Here is an 18381-nt window from a genome sequence, read left to right as displayed (position 1 = left end):
CTCACAGTTTCTGTAGGTCAGAAGTCCAGGTATAGCAGAGGCCAATGGAGTTCTCTGTTTAGAGTCTCACCAGGCCCAAGTCTAAGTGTGAGCAGGGCTGCATTCCTTTCTGGAGGCTCTGGGGAGGAATCTGCTTCAAGTTCATTCAGGTTGTCGGCAAAATTCAGTTCCTTGCTGCTATAGGAGTGACATCTCTGCTTGCTTGCTGACTGTCAGCTAGGGGCTGCCCTTAACTCCAAAAGACCTCCCTCTGGTCCTTGCACACTTTCCCCCAGCTCAGATCCAGCAACAGCACATCAAATCCTTCTCACACTCAGAATCTCTCTGCTTTCCTCTTCTGCCCTCAGCTTTGAAGAGTTCACATAATTACATTGGATCCACTCACATAATCTCCCTATTTTATGGCCAATTGATTAGTAACCTTAATTACATCTACAAAGCCTCTTTTGCCAATTAATATAGCATAAGCACAAGAGTATTATCAGGGAGCAAAAACCCTGGAACCAAAATTCTGCCTATCACAACCAGATAGCAGAAAACCAGTGAGACAATAGCTAGCAATTATTTAGTGTTTTCTAGAGTAGAAAATAAAAGGACTTATTGGGGAAAAATTTTTTTAAAACAACCTCTTTTGAATTTTTTTCTCTCCCTTAGAATCTTGAGTCATTTATCTTATTTCATCATTATGAGAAATGGGCCAAGTGGTTAGTGTTAGGATCCCCAGACATTTCAGGGTATATGCCTTGGGGGGTCTAAGTCTTCAAAATAGCCTCCAGCAGAGAAAACAGAAGCTGATACACCACCTTGAAGGCCCTGTCCCATCACAGCAGAAACTACCAGCAATTTTGAGCCCTCTTTCTGGTTTAGCCAGTGCTCAGTTAGATATTAAGTCCTGATAAGAAGTGGAGGCTGTTAATTAATGAACAAACCTTACATGCAAACTAAGCTACTCAGCTCCAGTTAGCAAATTTCAGTAAGAAATGAAGTGAATGGAAAAATACTTCCTTCTAATTAGGTAAAAAGAAACGGGGAGTTTTTCAAGTCCAAAACAAAGAGCTGCTTGTCCTCCTCCTAGAGAGAGGGAGAAAGCTATCTTTGAGCTAAGAGTTCAGGGAGAGAGAGAGAGAGCGAGCTGAGGGAGGACCAGTCTGTTACCTGAATGAGAGCAAATGAAGGATGAGCTGCTGCATTTTCCAAGAGTAAGCCCCCAGGTCTGGGAAGAACCCATAAGAATTCACTTAGGGGGGACACAATGTTGAGAACATGTAAGAACCAAGGTCTGGGTAGAGAAGTCACTGGGAATGCGCAAAGCTGTCTACTTGGTACTTACCCAGGTCTACAAATTCTACCTTCCTTACTTGAGGATGACTCATGCTGAAGAACAAAATGACCTTACAGCATGTTGCATGTTGTATCCCTTTCCAGCTCCAGGCAGAGGCCTCTTGTTGCTGACTAGATCATGGGGGTAGACAGCACTTACTCTTGGACACTGCCTGGCACCCTCTCTCCAGAGACTTAGAAATCCCTTATGTTGGAGGCCCAGACAGACTCTCTAGACTAGTTCTCATGCCCTATGACCTCTCCACCATTATCATGGTTTATGCCCACCCTGAATGCCTGCCCTTCCTATGGCCTGTCTTTCCCTGGTACCATCATCTCCATCTTCCCCTTGGCTCAGCCTCTTATGTTTCCCTTCCCACAACCCAACCCTTTCTGCTGGCCTTCTGAAGCCCTCATCCATTGATAAACTCCTTTCCCTATGATTTAAGAGCCCACTGGGCTCCTTTCTCCCTGCCTTAACTGAAACATGACTCTTACTGAAGGACCATGCCTTTTCTGCAGCCCCCTTAGCTGCCGATGCATATTCTTCGATTCTTGATGTATCCCAGAGCTATGGAAAAGGGTCCTGGTTACTCTTCTGGCTCTACATTACCATATCCACACCTTTATTCTTCATTTAGTTATAAAAACTCTCCACCCTTTGTTGTGCTCATGGTTTTCATCTGTCCTTCTCTTGGTCACTCGTTCCACATTCACTGGAGCTCAGTGAAACTCTCCTCCCCAGTCCTGCCAAGGTTGCAGGTGACCTCCACCTCCTTTCGCCTTCACCAGCCACTCCTTTCGCTTTGCCTTGGATGTGATGATTACCAACAACTGTTTCAACTCTGCCAACCTAAATTCTAATACCCCATGAAAAACCATTACCAGACCATTTTCTATTCTCTCTTTTAAGAAAAACAAACAAAAACAACTACTCTTTGCCTCATTTAGAGTACCAAGCCATGGATTCCTTGATTCTGTTCTAACCTCCCATCTGCTCTAGCTCACCTTCTTAGGGGCTGCTCATTAAACCAGCATTTCACCACTCTCTTCCACTGATCCAGTCAGAGAGGCAACACCTGAGAATAGGCAAGCTTATCTGTAAATGAAGAAACACTAAAAATAATGAACAGCACTCTGTATAAAATAAATATTAATAAAATAACACTTCTACTGGTGTTCACATTATCCAGATAATCTTAAGATTTTCCCAGGTGCTGGCTAACATTTAATGACTAACAGGTCTGAACAAAAGCACATCAGATGCCTATATGGAAACTCTACTTGGATTCTGATAGAGTCCAAGATGCTAACATCACCTCCCAGTCGGATTTTGAGCAGTGTTGGAGCAGTAAAACTTAGAAGATCCTATCTGGGAACAATTTAAGACTTTATTATCCAACAAATGTGTTTTCTATCAGCCCTATCCTGATGCCTTCTCAAAGAATTGTAATAATGTTTTCATGGAATTATCTCCATTTCAACCTAACTCTCCATCTACCTTGTATCACTTTTCTTCTCTTATCATAATATAGAAATAGATCTTAACATCAAATGATAAAAAGCCATTCAAATCACATCTCTGCAGGAAGCCTTGGCCATAATAGGTAGGTCTTGCTGTTGGGATGGCAGGCAACTTTCCCTCTTCCTTCTCTGCTTTGAGCCATGGCTCTCTAAAGCCAATATCAAGAATGTTATGAGGACACGACTGTCAAAGTTTGCATCCAGTAAGAGTTACGCAAATGGTTGCTAGGAGATTGTAAGAAGAAATAGGAATAGAGGGCAAAAAAGCTAGAGATGAGGGAAAAGGGGGACCCAGTAGGGAATCAATGCCAAAAGACAAAAATCTGAGCCAATGTAGCAGACTCAGCCCAGTTACAACAGGGGTTGAGGGGTCATGGGAAAGAGCCCGCCCAAAAGAACTAGATCGGCAGAGTAAGTTGCTCTGGATAAATGAGACACATCGAGGCCTTCTGTTCACTGAGGCACAGGAAGGATAAAAGCATGAGCCCAGCCTTAGGCTGGCAGAATCAAGGTATAAAGCAGGGCCCATGTACCTAGCAGACACACAAGGACAAAGCTTTCTACCTGGCATCTGACTTGGGTACCCAGGCACAAGAGAGCTTGGGAGGAATTACCCATCCTTGATAGAAGATGGGTACAGAGAGCCTGCCACCTCTGCCTGCAGGTTTAAAAGGGTCAGAATGTTGTAAGACAAAAACTATTGATCTGCCCATCTCCTTTTGAAATGTGTAGCACTCATAAACAGCTCTGATGATACATATGGGTAAAGTCTAATAATTCTTCATTCATTCATGATCATGTACTGAAAACCTAATACATGCTAAATGCAGAGTTAGGTGCTGAGGAGATAAGGACAAATGTATTAATGTAGAGATATTCACAACCACCTTCTGTCCTTCTACCAGCACTCCTTGCCCCTTTAAGGAACTCACATATTAAATTTGTGGAGCCTTATTGTGCTCATCAAGAGAATGGGTAGGAAAGAAAACTGGAAGACATCAAGAGAGGCCATATGGAAAAGAATTGAGCAACAGATGACTAAAAGAGTAGAGAGCAGAGATCTAGAAGAGAGGGGAATGGAGAGATAGAGAAAACACGTGATGAGGATGGAGTTGAAGTGGTGAGAAAATTGGGAGCAGGTGGGTTAATGATTTGTGGACTTGGGGAGATGGATCATTAAAGGCCAGAACAGCATGGAGAGAGAGAGAGAAAGAGAGAGAGATTGTAATTTCTGCCCACGCTCTCTTGGAGACTTTATGAACTCCTTGTGATTGGAATTATGTTTTTCTCTTGGAGGCCACACAATGATAAAACTGCTTACAAGGTGACCCAGCTTTTTGGAGATTACAAAATAAGACATGGTCCCTGCCCTCCAGGTGCTCAGAGTCAAACAGGAAAACAGACATTTAACATAAAGTAACACAATAAGACTTTGCAAGTGCTGCGTCCTACGGCTATACAGGGCTTGGGGTGACAAGTGAGAGGAAGGCCACTAGCTCAAGAATAGCCAGATGTTCTCTCCACTGGAGCTTGTGGGGGGTGGTTTAGGTCCCAAATCAATGACCAAGAGCAACCTATGCCTCAGTGCTGGACAAGAAGAAGCAAAAAATCCAAACTCCCTCCTCAACCTTATCGGAATTCTATCACCTCCTATGCTCACCAGAGTGTCAGTCAGTGTGGCCTGCTTGGGCTTCCTGAGGGTTTCCTTTTTGCTTGTTTGACCAAGAGCTCCCTGGGCAGACCGTATCTTCTTTTCTACTCCAGTATCACCTAAACAAAGGAGAACGTGTGTAGACTGAGGTGTTAGCATAAGAGAACTCAGTACCAAATCTTGTAAGCGTGGAAGGGGAAAATGGATGAATGCTAAATGAAGGCTGAAATCATGTAAGTGAAACACAAAGTCAGCCCCAGAGCTGCTGCAATATTACAGCGGAGGTTTGCAGTAAGTTCGCTACCCCCAGGCAAAGGGAGGACTTGAGTTTCCAAGCAGGGCTGAAGCAATCACTTTACTGGTTTGTGCCAGCCAAGTGACTCACTCTCAAACCTGTTTAATATGAAACAGCATTAGGAGCCCGGATATAGCCTCAGGGAGATCAGCTGCTAACCAGCTCAGATTATAGCTGCAATCCCTCAAACGCGGCCACTTAAAGTGTCTCCACATGTCTTTGGTGGCACACAACACTGTGCAGGAAAGACACCGTCCTTGAAGTAGAAAGATCAACGTTCTGGTTCCCATTCTGTAGCAATTTGTCATGTGACTCGGGCCAGCCTCATTTGGAAAATGAGGCTGATGCTTTGTCCATAAAATGGCAGTACCTTCCCTGCCCACTCCCTGTGGTCGTTTTGAGCACTAAATGAGAAATGTGAAAATTAAGGGGGGTGATGAAAATGGCAGAGGGCTCTGTACCAGGTATTACCATTATACGTAGTATAATAAATCTCCTTTTATGCTTTCATTGGTACTACAGGGAATCTCCTTAAATGGCAGGAATGAGGAAATAAACACAACAAGAATTTTGCTTCATACTTTAATATCAACAGCGTTGAAAGCACCAATTTAGCCAGTTATTGTGGACTTTTGTCATCCAGGCAGTAAATTGGAGTCTTCTCACAAAGATTAGAGTTCCCCTCGTCAGTGTTATCTGAGGCTATCCATCAGACCATCGCTGGTATAGTTTCCAGCAAGAACTGTAAAGAGATCCCTGTTAGGGAAATTTATCAAACTATTTCTCCCATTTGCAATTACAGGGACAAGAAAATAAACAAAAAGATCTTTTTCTTGGTTTTCTTTGTTTTCTTCTCCTTCTCCTCTTCCTGTCTTTCTTCTCCTCCCCTTCCTTAATTTTTTTTTTTCTACTCCCATTTCTATCTCCCAAAGGAACTATGTGATGTGGGTAAGGTGAGTGAAGTACTTGCCTGGGATGAATATTTTAATTGGGTGCCCAAAAAAAACCTAAAAAATCAAGATAAATACACACACATTTTTAAATTTTTTAAAGGTTTTATTTATTTATTTATTCATTTGAGAGAGAAAGAGAGAGAGCATGGAGCATGAGCAGGGGTGGTGGGAGGCAGTGGGAGAGCCAAAGGGAGAGGGAGAAGCAGACTCCCCTGCTGAGCAGGGAGCCTGACCCAGGGCTTGATCTCAGGACCCCAAGATCATGACCTGAGCAGAAGGCACACCTTTAAACCGTTTCGCCAACTGAGCCACCCAGGTGCCCCTATATACATTTTTTTAAAAGATTTATTTATTCATTTTAGAGAGAAAGAGAGCGCACGTGTGTGGGCAGGAGGAGGGGCAGAGGAAGAGAGAAAGAGAACTCCAAGCAGACTGAAGTGCAGAGCCTGAAGCAGGGCTTGATCCTGAGACCCTGAGATCATGACTTGAACAGAAACCAAGAGTGGGACGTTCAACCAACTAAGCCACCCAGGTGCCCCAGGATAAACATATTTTAATGAATATTTTTTTAAACAAAATTAATTAATACTGAAAAGCCATGATGAGCAAAATATCAAAATTTTAAATAAAATCAGTGGAAGTGCCATACCAAGACACACTGAAGCCTGAGGCAAGAGGGAAAAAGTCAGTAATACTGATCCTGTCTTTATTTAAGATTTGCTTTTTTGTTCATCATGGATTTTTGCCTTAATTTTGATGTATCATAGATAGCAATTTTTTTCTTTCCTGGTAGCATCTAAAATTATAGTTTGCCTTGGTATGAAGGACAGCTTCAGTTTAGTTAAATGCTTTCCATGTGGTATGTAGAACAAGCGTGACTCCTGGCAGTCAAATTCAGCTTGGCTTTGTCTCCTGCTGTTTCCAAACATGAATTCAGTGGAAGTCACCTCCCCTGTTCCTGAATGAAAGCTCTGTGAATCTCGTGGCTTTTCTGTTCACTCTTAAATAATGGACAAGTCCCACAGTCATTTCAAGTCACAGTTAGCAATTACAATGCATAATCTCCTGGGATAATAAAAATTCACAACTTTCACTTAGTGGTATATCCAACCCCCCCCCACCACCAGCCCAGGCTTGGCAGCTGGCAGCAGGTAAAGGAAGTGGGACCTTCTGTTGTCTGTTCTTTCTACCTGTCTTCCTCACCCACTTAATACCTGCTGTTTTATTCTCCCCCCACCAGGTAAGGACTTGTCAGTGAAGAGAGGAAGGAGATACCTTAGTTCTTGCCTGACAGGGTGGCTTCACATTCTCTGGGCCAGGAAGGTGTTTAACGGGATCCTTTCTCCTTAGGGCATCTTCATTGGCTCATCAGTGCTTCCTTCTACCTCCAGGTATCTGGAATATTTATCCCATTTGGATGGTAGTTACATGGATGTTTATTATATCATTAACTCTACTTTTCTGTGTGCTTTATATATTCTAATTTTCTTAATTCTTTTTTTTTTTTTTTTTTTTTTTTTAAAGAACTGTGAGAGGGATGCCTGGGTGACTCAGTCAGTTAAGCCGCTGCCTTTGGCTCAGATCATGATCCCAGGGTCCTGGGATCAAGTTCCGCATCGGGCTCTTTGCTTGGCAGGAAGCCTGCTTCTCTCTCTGACTCTGCCTGTCACTCTTGCCTGCTTATGCGCGTGCTCTCTCTCTCTCTCTGAAAAATAAATAAATAAATACATAAATAAATAAATAAAATCTTAAAAAAAAAAAAAGAACTGTGAGAGAAAATAAGGGGGGAGAATCCTAACTCTACACGAAAACAACCATTGCTGGATAGAAACCTCTCTCTTCTTTCTCTCTCTCTCTCTCTCATAGACATACACACTGTTTCATTTTACTACCAGCCATTCCTGCTCTCCTGGCCTGCATTTTTATCACCTCTATAGATCTATAAAAGTAAAAGTTTGTCTAGATGAAGATAAACTTCCACGCCCTGTCACATGCCAGTTTATTTCTCACTCCTTCTGAATACACAGAGCCATCTCCCACTGGTTTCTAATTTCTTCAAGAAATAAATGGCCCTGGCCAGAATCCAGTCCACTCCCAGTCCCCTGGGAACTCGTCAAGAGAACTAGAACATCTCTACCCTCCACCTCTAATGCAGAAATGAACAAGAGTGCCAGGGCAAGAAAGGCACGGTAAAAACAGCCCCGCCACCAAAGGCAGAAAACACTTCTTGTACTCACCACTGAGAGTCCCACTAAACTGCCTGTCGCCAGGCATTGGAACTGAAGAGAGAAGAATGTTGCAGAGGCTAACCAGTTGTTCTCACTTTAGTAAAATAATCGCCTTTATTGTTTAGCTTCACAATGCTGGGAACACATTGTTTATATCCTGGAGTGCTCATTTTCTATACCAAGTCTTAATATTCTGCTTTATTGGTAATATTTAAATGTGTGGTTCTACTTTGCCTTCAAGGATCTATAGAGGTTGGAATAAGGAAACAATGTGAATTCTCACACACGCCAAAGGGCCTGCCCAGATTCAGGATGTGTGAAGCAAAACACTTTTCCAACATGACAAATGTCAGGATCAAAAGAAAAAGGAAACAACGTAACACAATAAAAATTTATAAATAAATAAATAAAAATTAAGTTAAATTAGATAAATAAATAAAAAGTCATCATTAACGTCCCCTCCAAAAAAAAAAAAAAAAATGGAAAAGAAAACAGCTAGCTGTGGGCAGATACAGCAGATAAAGCCACAAAACCAATGCAGATTCCACACCCTCTGGGACTAAGGCTGGTTTTCACAGTTGGGGAGTTGCTTACAACAGCTGGCTGGGCTTGGGAGGCAGAGAAATAAGTGTGTGAGTTACAGAAGGGGGATGGGCTGACAGGCGACTGATATTCCAGGAGTCAAGTCTCTACTCACCAATTTCCCTCACTTCCTTCAATTTCCTTCTAATATTCGTCCCAGAGGGATTAATAAAATGAACAGAAAATGGTAGTTGATGAGACAAGTTTTAAAAAATGCAAAAAGCATAAAGAATCTCACTACAGAAATGAAATTCCATCACGCTATAAACTCAGATGGAGAAAAAAAATCACATCTTTATTTTCACTAAACTGTAACTGAAAATGTAGCATTTCCTTCAATTATAAATGGAGGCAATAAACCACAGCAGTCTTGGTACTACTGATAACTTTGTAACTAGTAGAATTTATAGGTATTTTCAATTAATAATATTTATGGTTGTTGCAAATATCTTGAAATATTATTTTGGATCACCACTACTGTCAAATTATGATAGTAAATAAATTTGTCATGAGATCTTGATATTTAATCTGTTAACAAAGAAACATATATTTTTGATAACTATATTTCAATAGTTGGTTTCCTTTGTGATCCTATGTATTTTATGAAATATATTTTAAAACATTATTCTAAGAAGAGATTCATAGGTTTCATCAAACTGCCAAAGGAGACTATGGACACAAAAACATTAAAACCTCTTTCTTAGGCGGTTGCAGACTAGTTTTGGCAGGGGGTGGGAGGTGGGGGCGGTGTGCAGTGCAGAATCCTATCAACCCAAATCCAAGCATGTTTGAAAAAGGTTTGGGGGAAGAAAGGGGGAGAGAGGTCAAGATGCAACCTTAGGTATGCTTACCGACTATGCAATTCACTAAGTAATGAAACAAATTACATTCCAGCTGAAAGCCATATATTTAGGGATTCTTTTGGTAAAAAGCCCAGCTATATAAGAAGTGATCCAGCTTGTCAGAGTGTAGTTCAGGAGGAATAATTCTGGATGGTGAACCTTGATCCAGAGCCCAGTGCCCTAACTGCTAACAAATAACTCAAATTATAAATATATAATATTCTTACATCTTCTCCAGGTAACTAATGATAATTCAGTTGGGTAAGCATCCTTTCCACTCTGGGAAGAAAACTAGAAATAAAAATAATAGAAGCTTTTATAACCAATTTTCACTTAAATTATTTAATTAACTAACCTTCTCCACTCCTTCTGTAAAACCTACCAACTGGACTTAAGGCACGCTGAACACTTGCAGCCAGTGGACTTCTCTCTAGTACATTGGCACCTTCTCAAAACACAATAATAAGAAAATAAACAACTCAATTAAAAATAGGGCAAAACCCACCCAATTATTTTATTTATTTGTTTATTTGTTTGTTTTAAATGTAGGGGGCTTGAACTCATGACCCTGAGATCAAGGCCTGAACTGAGATCAAGAGTTGGACACTTCACCAACTGAGCCACCCAGGCCCTTCTAAACCCATCCAGTTATTAAGGCCCACTAGATAGCTATCTCTCTGACAATACCACACAGTAATCAAAACAGTTTGTTACTGGCAAAGGAATAGTCAAATGGATCAGTGGAACAGAGTAGAGAAAACGGAGCCATGCAAATATGCCCAAATGATTTTTTAAAAACAGACTTATTTTTAAGTAGTTTTTGAGTTATAGTAAAAATCAAGCAGATAGTACAAGTTCCCACTTACTGCATCCAGTATCCCTCATTATTAACATATTGATATAGTGTATCTATTATAATTAAGCAATAAATTTTGATACATTATAATTAATAGTCATAGTGTATTCAGATTCGCTTTATTTTTAATTTTCATGTCTCCTTAGTCTTCTCTTATCTACAACAATTTCTCAGACTTTTCTTTTTTCATGACATTGACAGCTTTGCGGAGTACTGGTCATATACTTTGTAGGATGCCCCACTTTTGGAATGTGTCTGATTTTTTTCTCATGGTAAGACTGGAGTGATGGGTTATTGGAAGGAAGATTACAGAAGTAAAGTGCCATTTTTATCATATCATTTTAAGAGTCAATATTTATCAACATGATTTATGATTTTGATGTTGAGTTGGGCTGAGGTAGTCTTTGTCAGATTTCTCTACTATAAAGGTACTTTTCCCCTGTTTTCAGACTATAATCTTTGGAAGAAAGTCACTATGCACAGCCCACACTTAAGGAGTAGGGATTTATATTCCTCTTCTTGAGGACAAAGTATGTGCATCAATCATTTGGAATTCTGAGTGGGAGATTTGTCTATTCTCTCCTATTTATTTATTATTCAATCATTTATCTCAGTAGGGTTTATGGGTAGTTATTTGGTAGCCTAGACTATAAACTAATTTTACCTTATTTATTTTTTGTTCAAATTTTTCTAACCCTGGTCATTAGGTGCTCTTCTAGTTGGGCTCTGTTCACCTCTGACATACTCTCATCCATGTGTTTTTGGTTTTTCTTTAATCACTTCCTTACTTTCTGATACTACAAAGTGCTCCTGGATCATCTTATGTTTTCTTCCCTAGTTCTAGGATAAACCATTTCTCTAAGGAGACTTATTCCTTTTACTAGAGAATGGTATTAGAAACCACAATCTGGGGATCAGGTATACTACTTGATATTGAATGCCCAACTGATTTTTGACAAACGTTCAAAAGCTAGTCAATAGAGGAAGGATAACCATTTTTGACAAATGGTTCTATAGCAATTGGACATCCAAAGGCAAAGAAAGAAAAGGAAAGAAGGAAGAAAGGAAGAAAGGAAGGAAGGAAGGAAGGAAGGAAGGATAGAAGGATGGAAGGAAATCAACATAAACCTAATGTATTTTTGTAAAAAATTAACTCAAATGAATCATGGATGTAATGTAAAATGTAAAACTGTAAAACTTTTACAAAAAAAAAAGTAGGAAATCTTCAGAATCTAGGACTAGGCAAATAGTTCTTTGATTTAACACCAAGACATGATCCATAAAAGGAAAAATTGATAAACTGAACCTCATCAAAATTAGAAACTTTTGCTTCGCAAAAACTATTAAGATAATGAAAACACAAACTACTAGAGAGTGGGAGAAAATACTTGCAAACCACATATTTGACAAAGGATTTGTATCTAGAATATATAAAGAAATCTCAAACTCAGCAGTGAAAATTTCTTTCTTTGTCTTTGGGTGTCCAATTGCTAGAAAACCATTTGTTGAAATTTTTCATGTTTTTAAAAAAGTTATAATTTACATACAACAAAATACACCCTTTTGAGTGTAGGGTGTACAGTCCTATGAGTTTTGAGAACACTTGCAGACATACAACCACCACTACCATGATCAAGATAGAGAATATCTCTATCACCCCTCAAAATTCCCTTGTGCTACTCCTTTGTACTCAATCCCTCCATACCTTTCCCCTAACCCCAGCTCCTGGAAGCCACTGGTCTCAGTCTAATTCTCCGGAGAGTCATTGAAGTTGTGTGTATCATTACTTTGTTCCTATGTGTTGATAAGTACTAGCCCATGTTATGGCTGTTCCGCAGTTTATTTGGCCATTCACCTGTTGAAGGATATCTAGATTATTTCCATTTCAGGGCCATTATGGAAAAAAGCTACAAGAAACATTTGTATACAGGTTTTTGTATGAACATATTTTTCATTTATCTGAAAGTGATATGTCATTGTTGTTTAAATTTTCATTTCTCTAATGGTTAATAATATTGAACATTTTTCATGTACTTATTTATCACCTGCATATTCTTTTTGGTGAAGTGTCTATTCATGTCTTTGGCCCAATTTTCTAATTAGATTCTAAACTAAACACTTATATCTGCTAAATATTTAACTGAAAATGTTGAACTGTGTATGAACTATTACTTATGATTCCTCACTTTTGCTGAACTTAACAGCCAATCTTATAATCTCTAAATAAGAGTGATGAAGTGACTCAAACCTAAGATTTAACACCTTTTGTGTTGAGTTCTAGAATAAGTTATTTTTTAATCCCCTTGGCAATTTGGATGTATTTTATTTGACAGGTGGAGTACTTGAAATGTTGAATTTAGACTTGTGATTTTCATTTTAAATGTTTAAAGGGTTTAATTGACAGTAGATTGGGGATTTCAATTTGAGACATGTAAAAGTTGAATTGATTATGTTTGTAAACTGTGTTTGAATTTTTTAGGGAATCTGAGGTACTAAATCTATAACTTCTGAGTTATTAGGTTTGTAAATAGAGTCGAGGGGCTTAGGAATATTGGGTTTTTTTGAATTGTAAGCTTACTTTTTGAATGTTTGAAGTGCTTTAAAGAATCAAAATTACTACATTTGTAGCTGTATTTGAAAAATCTAAGAATTTTGCTGAGTTAATACTAAATGTTTAGAAAACTTAATCTTCCATATTTATAAGCTAATTTTACATTATAGTTGGATACATTTATAAATAAGACCATAAAGTTTAAACTTAAAGGTCTAAGGAAAACTAGATTTTAAAACTGGATACCTTTAATAAATTTGACGTTTATTAAACAAAAGTAGCTTTATACATTTTGGGGTTTTTTTCTTTCAGTATACAAAAGCTCGTCTTTTACATAAAAAACTCAAATGATGGAACAAAGAATCAACTTCTCCCACATTCTGGTTCTCACAGAAACCAGCTCACTGACATTGAAGCAAAGAAAATTAAACACTTTATATACAGAGTTACCATATGACCCAGCAATTCCACTGCTAGATTTATAACCAAGAGATATAAAGGCATATATCTATACAAAAACTTACACGTGGATGTTCATAGTAGTCTTATTTGTGGTAACAAAAACTGGAAGCAACCCAGATGGCCATTAGGAGGTAAATGAATAAATGAACTATAGCATGGCCATACAATAGAATATTATTCAGCAATAAAAAGGAATAAAGTACTGATACACAAATCAGTACACAACATGGATGAATGCTGAAAATATTATGCCACATATATGAAAGAAGCCAGATAAAAAATGCAAATGCTGTATGATTCTGTTTATATGAAATGTCCAGAATACTTATCAAACAGAAAGTAAATCAGTTTGGTTGCCTATGGCCAGGAGGGAGGATGGGCAGAAACAAGAGTGGCTTAACAGTGTGGAGTTTCCTTCGGGGTTGATGAAAATATTCTAAAATTTACTGTGATTATGATTATGCATCTCTGTGAATATACCAAAACTATTAAATTGTAGATTTTGAATAGGTGAATTATATGGTATGTAAAAAAAAAAAAAAAGCTGTTATAAGAAGGGACGTGGGAAGGAAGGAAGGAGAGAAGGAAGGAGGGAAGGAGTAAACAAAAAGAAAAAGAAAATCCAACACAAACTTCAGACTTTCCAGAATTCCCAGAATACCCACATTATCCCTATGGGAGAAAGTATCTTTGGAGTCTCTTGCACAGATATGCAACAACTTTCTTGTGTTGTGGATGTCCTGCTTCTTCATGTTGTGGTCTTATTAGTTAAAATCTTGTGTGGTATATCTGAGTGAGCCTAGGTTACCTACCTCCACCCCCACCCCAGCTACAAAGGATATGGGGAAAGTGATTTCTGGCTTCCACCTTGAAAGTCAGGACTCCTAACAGTAGAGATTCCCCCAAAATAAAGGAAAGCTATGTAACAGGTGCTGGGAAACTCCAAGAGTGTGACACACTGTTCACTACATTCGGCCACACATTGAGAGTGAGTTAAAGGGGACAAGATGGGAGGCAGAGAGACCAGTTAGGTGGCTTGTACGTGCCTACAAAGAGACATGGTGATCACCTGAACTACCAATAACAGAGAAAGCGGTAATAGAGGCAGAGATGAACAATCAGATTTGAGAAACAATTTGAAAAGAAAAATCAAAACTTGGGGATTTTTTCCATAAGAGAGATATGAGGGAGCAAGAGGTATTAAGAATCTCTGGCCTAAATAACTGAGTGGATATTGGGACCTCAACCTAAGATAAGAAAGGAACAAGTGACAAGGAACAGGTTGGGGAATTAGGGAAGGAGAATTGAATATGCTGAATTCTAGATGTTTTTGTTTTCTAATGTAATTCCATTGTGGTCAGAGGCCATACTTTGTATGACTTGAATTCTTTTAAATTTATTGAGATTTGTTTCAGGACACAAAATCTGGTCTATCTTGATAAATATTTTGTGTGCAGCTGGCAAGTATGTGAATTCTGTTATTGGAAGAAATGTCCTACAAATGTGAATTAAGTGAAGTCGCTTGATAGTGTTATTCAAGTCTTTTCTATCTGCTGATTTTCTGCGACTTGTCCTATCAATTATGGAAGGAAGGTACTGAAATCTACAATTATTGATTGTAGATTTGTCTATTTCTCTTTGCTCCTATCTATTTTCCTTCATGAATTATTAAACGCATAAACACAATCGTTATATCCTCTAAATGAATTGACCCCTTTTAATACAAAATGACTGTATTTACTCCTTATAATATTCTTTATCTGAAATATTCTCTTTTGACTAGTTTCCTTTTGTTAGCACAGTGAATCTCTTTCTATTCTTTTGCCTTTAACCTATTGGTATCTATGCATTTAAAGTGCATTCCTCATAAGCAGCTTCTTGTGTTGTCTCTTTAAACCAGTTTCTGCCTTTCGGTATGACTTCAAGATTGCTAACCTTTTCTTTGGCAATGTCTATTTTGCCATTAATCCTATGCAGTGCACTTTTATTCAGACACTATAGCCTTCATCTTTAGAATTACAATTTGTCTCCTTTTTTTATATCTCTCATGTCTCTTTAACTTTTTAAACTTTTGGAATATAGTTAACAGTAACTGTTTTCATGTCCTTGTCTGCCAATTCTAACATCTATGAAAGTTCTGCATCTGATTTTGAACAAGTAACTTTTATTATGGGTGTATTTTATTAAATATGACCAAATCTCTAGTTCTACTATCAGTTTATGAGAAGAAAAGGGATAGAGAAACATGTTAACATCAGTAAAGTACAGAATGTGAGAGACACCACAGGACAAGCAATCAATTTTGTCAACATATAAAGTGCAAGGAAAGAAAAGAGCTTAAGAGATTTTAACCAAATGCAAAGCGAGTACTTTGTTTGGATCCTGACTTGAAGGAATGAACTATATAAAACATTAATAAGAAAATTGGGAAAATTTGAACACTGACTAGAAGTTAAGAAATTGTTCATTTTTAAAGATATTAAAAGATATTATAATGATTTTGTGGTTGTTATCAAAAATAGACTATTGTTTAGAGACACATAGTAAAGTATTTATGGGTGCAATAATATACTGCTTACGAATTGCTTCAAAATAATCCAAGGAGGGAAAGAAAAGATGAGGTTCAGATAGAACAAATTGGCCAAGGAATGATAACTACTGAAACTGAGTAATGACTACATAGTAGTTCATTATATTATTCCCTTTACTTTTATAACATTTGTTATTTTCCCACAATTTAAAAAAAATCAGATGTTCTGTTATTTGAGAAACCTTGCTCTATCCTCTCCCTACTCCTAATAGAATTAATTGTGCTCAGGACTGTTCCCCTACTGTCCAAATTAATTAAACCCTCATTTATCTCCAAATCTTTCTCCCTAATTGGCTATAAACCCTTGAGAGCAAAAATTGTCTTATTAATTTTCTGTTCTTTATATTCCCACCACCAACCACAGAGCAAGGGTGCTCAATAAATGGAAACAAATTGGCAGCTCTCTAGCCCCAGTTCACCAAAATGCCCATGACAGGGAGGCTGACTCTACCCTATTAAATCAAGTGTCCTGTTAGGTGCTCTGTCCTTTATAAATTCAAGTCATATTGCATATAAATGCATGGCAAAGGAACCAAAGGAATCCTTACAGAAAAACTAGGGCAATAAAACTGTCAAGACAAACTAGGAATCCAACAGTGACTGGCAGGATCAGCAATACTGAAACTGTTTTATAGTTCACTGTGTACTTCCTCTTCTTACAGGTATGCATTGCACTGTGACCTTTGCAAAGTCCTCTGTCCTGCCCTGCCTTTCTCACAGTACTGCTCTAAGTCTTCAATATGATACCATAATGCATTTAAAAGGGTTTTTTTTTTTTAAACTGGAAAGCAGAATAAAGTTTAAAGCATTATGGCTTCTTCCCAAGACATCCAGGCATCTCACAGAGCACATCAGATTAGCTATTGGAAAAATTGAACTTAGATGAAATTTTCAGTAAGCAAAGTCTGGGTTTTTTTGGCAATATAAAAATACACACAGCACCTATTCCATGCTGTCCTTGGTGCTGGTGATACAGAGTGAGGACAGCCCAGGTGACCAGAACCTCTCCTCATGGAAAACCTAACCCTTGGCTCCTAGGCTTCCTACTCATACTGTTCAATCTCCTGACTGACTTATTTATTAAGTTATTCATATGCTTATGTATTTATTGATTAAGATTTTTAATTAAGAATTTTACAAATACATCCTGATTGGAGGTTTCTAATTATGGGGAAATTTCTGTTTGTTCTTGGAGAGGGCATGATTATGGGCAGGTGGCCTTTGACTTCCTGTGGTAGTCACCAGGAGGAGAATTTTGGGACGCCATTCCCAGCTTGTGTCTTCCCTGCTGATGAGCTTTTGTCTTCACCCACTTTACATAGTGTTAAATCTGGGGAGTGGTTATAAGGGTGTGTGTCAGAATAATTCATGTAGTTGTGCTTTGAGTTTGGCTTTCTGTATTTTTCTTAAATGTCACAATAACAGTTAAAAATAAATCTTACTTCAAAAGTCACACAACTTGTTCACTTCACAAGGAAATGTGGCACAGGTGCGGGCCACTGGGAGTATCGGAGTGACCAGGTGTATTGGCCAGTAGCGAAGGCTGCGTGTCTGCCATCTCCCCCCTCAAGGGAACCATCCGGTCAGCTCCAGGAGGGTAAAAGAACTAATGAAGATAACAATTACAACGATTACAAAATGACAATGACAATAAAATCACAGTAGTAACAAAACCAAACAGGAGATTCGTATCCAAGAAACGGTTGTAAGCGCCACAAATCACGACACCATAGGGCCGCCATACCAAAGACCCCACGGGCGGCGGACATCGCGGCTCTCACAGCGCCCCTGGCGGTCCCCTTCCAGACACCCGGCGGTGGGGTGGGCGGAGCCTGGAGGGCGGGGCGGGGCGGGGCGCCGAGCGCGCGGCGGAGGGTGGGCATAAGGGGGAGTGGGGGGAGGAGGTGACGGGCGGGCGGCTGGGCGGGGCGCGTTCGGGCCTCAGCTCTTCACACGCCGCACTCGCCTCCCAGATTCCGCGCCGCCGGAGGCTCTGGTGGCAAGCGCCGTCCGCGAGCCGGGGCAGCAGCCGGAGGAGGAGCCGCGGGCGCTGAGGTAGGCGCGGGGACGCCCGCCGCGCGGCCTGGAGCCAGGGCGCCCCCGGCCCTGCCGGAGGGTGGTGGCGAGGCCGGGGGGCGGTGCGCGGAGGCCCGAGCGGGCGGGGCCGGGGCCTGGGGGCGGGGACCGGCCTGGCCAGCGGGGCCAGAGGGGCCTCGCGGAGCTGGGCCAGCGGCAGAGCGGTGGGAGTCGGGGTTTGGGGCGGCGCGGGCTCCAGTGCACGCCCTGCTGGGTCCCGGGCAGTATCTTCCCGGGAGGTGTGGAAACCGCCTGCCTCGGGGGCACCCACCGAGCAGAGAAGGCGGGGGACGGCCCTACCCCTCCCACTTTGGGGGCTCCCAGGCCAGTTCGCCCGCACAGCCCTCGGGAACTTGTTAACAGGAAAGCTTGGCAGAAAAACAAATGCCAACGTTTTGGAAGAACTGAGAGTCACGTCGTTAGGCGCTGAGGCTTTATTTTCCTTCCCCGC

The 18381-nt window shown here is 40.1% G+C and overlaps 1 protein-coding gene across 1 annotated transcript in view; it reads left to right on the top strand.

Moving 5' to 3' along the window:
- Window positions 1-17766: 17766 nt before the first annotated feature.
- PPP2R3A (protein phosphatase 2 regulatory subunit B''alpha) overlaps window positions 17767-18381 on the top strand; it is a 213593-nt gene continuing 212978 nt past the window's right edge. Inside the window, exon 1 of the mRNA XM_032869638.1 lies at window positions 17767-17909. The gene's annotated coding sequence lies outside the window, so the exon portion shown is untranslated. The remainder of the gene's footprint in view (window positions 17910-18381) is intronic.

The sequence above is a fragment of the Lontra canadensis genome, unplaced genomic scaffold, assembly GCF_010015895.1.
Source record: "Lontra canadensis isolate GAN:19392208 unplaced genomic scaffold, GSC_riverotter_1.0 scaffold38, whole genome shotgun sequence".
NCBI lineage: Eukaryota > Metazoa > Chordata > Mammalia > Carnivora > Mustelidae > Lontra > Lontra canadensis.
This window is presented reverse-complemented; position numbering and strand designations above follow the sequence as displayed.